The sequence below is a fragment of the Pinus tabuliformis genome, chromosome 2_2 (assembly GCF_031772625.1).
Source record: "Pinus tabuliformis cultivar Carrire ecotype Pingquan chromosome 2_2, CPIR1, whole genome shotgun sequence".
Taxonomy (NCBI): Eukaryota; Viridiplantae; Streptophyta; class Pinopsida; order Pinales; family Pinaceae; genus Pinus; species Pinus tabuliformis.
In genome coordinates, this window is record NC_142300.1 from 333,703,868 (window position 1) to 333,708,607 (window position 4,740).

A 4,740-nucleotide genomic window follows, 5' to 3' on the forward strand; every position below is an offset into this window, starting at 1 on the left:
GCTATCTTACTTCCATCACACTTTATAGTCCTCAACTGTCACACTTGCTATCTCGACAAACTTACTTGCTATATCGCTCAAAAATCATACATTTTGTCCTTGTAATGACACTTGTTGCCACTCTTCTTTGTTGTTACACACACACACATACATTTGCTACCACCCTGATTTGATATTACACATTATTTTTGTAACACAATTTCCACACATTTGTTTCCACTTTTCTTTGTTGTTACACATTATTGTTGTCACACAATCTCCATACATTTGCTGCCACTCTGCTTTGTTGTTATAAAGTGACATATACATTTTCTAACACTATCACATATAAATTTTGTGCCACTCTACTATGCTATTAAACAATCATATATGTGTGTGTGTGTGTGTTTCCATTCTTGTTTGATGTTACACAATCACATACACATTTTCTACCACTATGCTTTGTTGTTACTTGTTGTCATTTAGCATTGTTGTCACAAAGTCACATATACATTTGCTACCACTTCACTTTCTTGTTATTCGCTTTCATTCAACATTTCTATCACACAATCACATATACATTTATTTCCAATATATTTTGTTGTTTCCTATTTTCATTCATCATTGTTGTCACACAGTTACATAAACATTTGTTGCCATGTTGATTATCATTCAACATTATTGTCACACAATCACATACACATTTGCTGCCACTATGCTCTGTTGTTTCTTGTTGTCATTCAACATTGTTATCACACTCACTCTTGTTATCCTATAGTATTTAGTAATCATGCTCACTTCCTCCTCATACTCAATGTCATAACACTCACACTTGTTTCCCCTCTTACATTTTAACAATAATTATTGCAACACTCTAGCTAGATTTACATGACCATCTATTTATAATTTAGTTTTTCTAAAATTTAAATCAATCCATTTTTTATACCCATGGTATTGACCCATGGTATGGGCATTGAGGACAACAACAAGGTAAATATTCTTTTCCCGCTTTCATATGAGTATAGGGAAAAACATATGTTAACAATATTGAACAGGAGCAAAGATGATGACTACAACTCCACACTGGTGTTGCAAATCCAACTACAACTCGACACTGGTATTGCAACTCAAAACATTTCAAATTCGCATACAACTGTTGCAACTCTTATTTTTGCAACTCTAATCCCAATTATTGTTACTATAACTGTAACAACTCCTCCCACATTTACCCAAATTTACAAGCGCGCTAGGGTAAACATTAGATGAGAGTTACTATGCGAGATCCAATTTCCAAGATGCACTTATGGAAAATGGGGTCCACATGTCTAGAACTACCTGTAAACACCTAGTGACACATGATCACACTGGTATCATCCTAAATTTACCCAAAACTATTCTTTTTAGTTTTGTTTCCTTAAATCTAACGCAACTTTTTATTTTTGGTAGTTTTTCGGGTTCTAAACTTCCGAGGTCGTTTTGAGGGCATAAATGACATTTTCATGGAAAATAAAGAGACAAGATCAATGATAGATTGGCATACCAACCTGCTTTCATCCTTCTCATTGAGACCTTGGAAACGAGGTATTATGATAGTCAAACGAAGATCATATGCTAAAGTTATGACCCCAGGAAGTTGGAGGTCAAAATTAATCATTTATACAAACACTTTTTGTACATAGTACTCTATAGGTCATAAATGCATATCTGAACATAGGGATTTGACACTTATCTGAAAATCATCAAGAAGGCTTAGTGCTCTCTCATAATAGCTTCCATAACATTTATTAGATCATGTATTCAATACTGGTCATTTACCAATAAAAAAATGATAAGGGCCATAACTAAAATCTGTCATGAAGCCAAGCTTAGAACCAATATATAACCAGAATAATAACAACGATAGAAAAACCATCAAAGCCACATCATAACAAGCATTACTCATAGAATACAAGAGGAAATAACTCTTATTAACATATGCAAAATCCAACCAAGTTAGGGACTTCCACGTACAACCCAACCATAGATTGGGTTGAACCAAATATCTGTTTTAGCCAATCACCCCCACGCCATATTCTAAGCATGAATGTGGGATCTCATGGAATAAACCAAGCAAAATCAAACCAGGGCTTCCAGAGGCCAAACCATCTCAACCCTCAACTAGTGATTCCACCTCACAATTGGAAATCACTAACATAATTAGATTGGTCTCTACCCAAGCTCTCCAGGGCTCCAGAGCATTTGTTCGAACATGGCTCTAGGACTAGTAACTCAACCCATAGCTACCACAGGGCTCCAAATCATTTGTCCAACCAAGACTCCAGGACTAGTAACTCAACCCACCAAGGGCTCTAGATCATTTATCCAACCAAGGCTTCAAGACTAGTAACTCAACCCACCAAAAACTCTAAAGAGTTTGTCCTACCAAGGCTTCCAGGACAAGTAACTGAACTCAAGTTATTACAGGGCTTCTAGAGCATTGGTCCAACAATGCTCCACATCTAGTAACTCAAACCACAACCATAAGGAATGTGATAACCAATCAGAAAACAAATGGGAAAACTCACAACACCATGATTATCTAGGAAATGGAAAGGCTAGGCAAAACCACTATCAATCTAGGAAATCATCCATGCCAATGAATGATAGATCATAACCAAATAACCACATGCATACACCATGCATGCCAAAACTAGCAAGTAAATCATACATGAAACTCGGTACTTGCAAAGTAATCTAGCTATAGTTGTTGATCCTACTATCCCCTTGCGCTTTCCAGATTTCCTTTGCCTTGTTTCTCCAAATCCAATGTGCTCCAAGAATTATCTAAGATTTCTCAAGTGTGCAAGAGTGGAAGAAAGAAAGAGAATAGAATAGAGCTCCAAGCTCAAAATAAAAAAAAGCCATGAAATGATCCTCAAAAACCTTTTTATCATTGAGGCCTCTATTTTCTTCATTTCCTCTATTTTTCCTTCAATTTTCCTCATATGCAAATCTATGACCTTTCATCTCCCTTTTCTCCTATTTTCCTTCATTTCATTAATATAATGCCAATAAATGACTCTTTTCCTTTGCCACTACCTTTTCCAACTTCCATAACCATTAATTAATCACCAATGATCCCCCATTACTTTGTTTTTGCCCAACATTCATCTTGGAATACATGTCCCATGACCTTGGTCTTATTTTTTTCCTTTATTAACTTTATTACATGGATTTTTAACTGGGGTTGTTACAACAACTCTAGCACTGCCATTCACGATGATGGTTATGCTGCAACATGCCTTGGGAATACTAAAGCTATTTAAACTCTAAAACTTCTATTTCATTGTGATTGTCATATTTGATCATGTTTCAAATCTTTTTTCTACAATTAATGTTTCCACAACATCGAACCATTCTTGCCATCACAATCACACATCTACTCACAAAATCATCTTTACTTTCAAGAAGATTATCAATCTTTGTGTCACTGTCACTACACTGATAACCGACTCCACTCGTTTCATTATGTGTTTGATAATTGATCAAAGGAAGAAGTTGAGATAACACCTTGCTTCTTAGTTCAAAATTCTCTTCACTAGAATTTTCCTAGCATGTCTAATATATTTTCTAGGTTGTATTTCCATTAAATAATTCTAGATGGTGCTACTACTAATGTGCCCTCCCCATTTCCAACCATTGGAAAGTGATAGAGGGATAACAACATTCCACTTGTCCATATTTCTAACAATAGATTCTGATCTACTAGACTTTGAATTACTTTGTATTTCCTGAGTTGATTTCCCATCTTGGCCCTAGCCACTGGCATTCCTGAAAGTGGTGGTCCATTTTCCATGATTTTCATTAATCTATTGAGGTTTCTTAGATTCTTTCAAAACATTGAATAGTTATAATGTAAGCTTCAATATGCTAGGACTATATGGGAGCTAACTATAGTTATTTCTACATTGATTCCCTCTATTTTTGTACATGTACATGAGAAAACCTAGTACCTATGGTGATGCTAGTGCTCATATTGATCTTCGATTATTGGCTTGATGGTGGAATATCTACTTCTTCTTTCTCAAATTTCTTCCAAAGTGGGAAACCTTGAAACTTGCATTTCTTTCAACTTTTTCAACAAGACATTTATTCTCAACTCCACATCTATATTTACATGTAACACTCTAATTGTTTCTTTTTTTAATAGGACCTTCCACCTTTATTTATAGGTAGCACTCTACATCATATCAACATCAATGAACACAATTACTTTGACATCAATGACAATGCTTGCTCAACACAAGCTATACATCATCATGGTGGAGCTCATAAGAAAATATTGGACTACATTAACCTACATCAATGACCATAATTCCTTTGACATCAATGACAACACCTTTTCAACATAGATACCTTTTCATGGTTGAGAGCATTTGTGTCCTACATTAGTAACCATGTTGCTTGGGCATTAACTAAAGAAATTGAACAAAATATTTTTTCCAGTAATCTTTGGGTTAGGGGAGAGTACCACATGCCCTTACAAGTCCTTGACATTCACTAGTAGTGGAATTTCTTTGTTGAACATGCAAAATTCATAGCTAAGAATAGAAAGGAAACCATCACACATTGTAGGGAACACATTGAGATAATGGAGAAATCAACCATGGAATGAAGTGCGAGAAGGTGGAAGAAATCCAAGGAAGGAATCCAAATAAAATAACCTTTCAATCTCAACAATCTGAAGATATCATTAGAGAGAGTGAAAACATACATTAAATG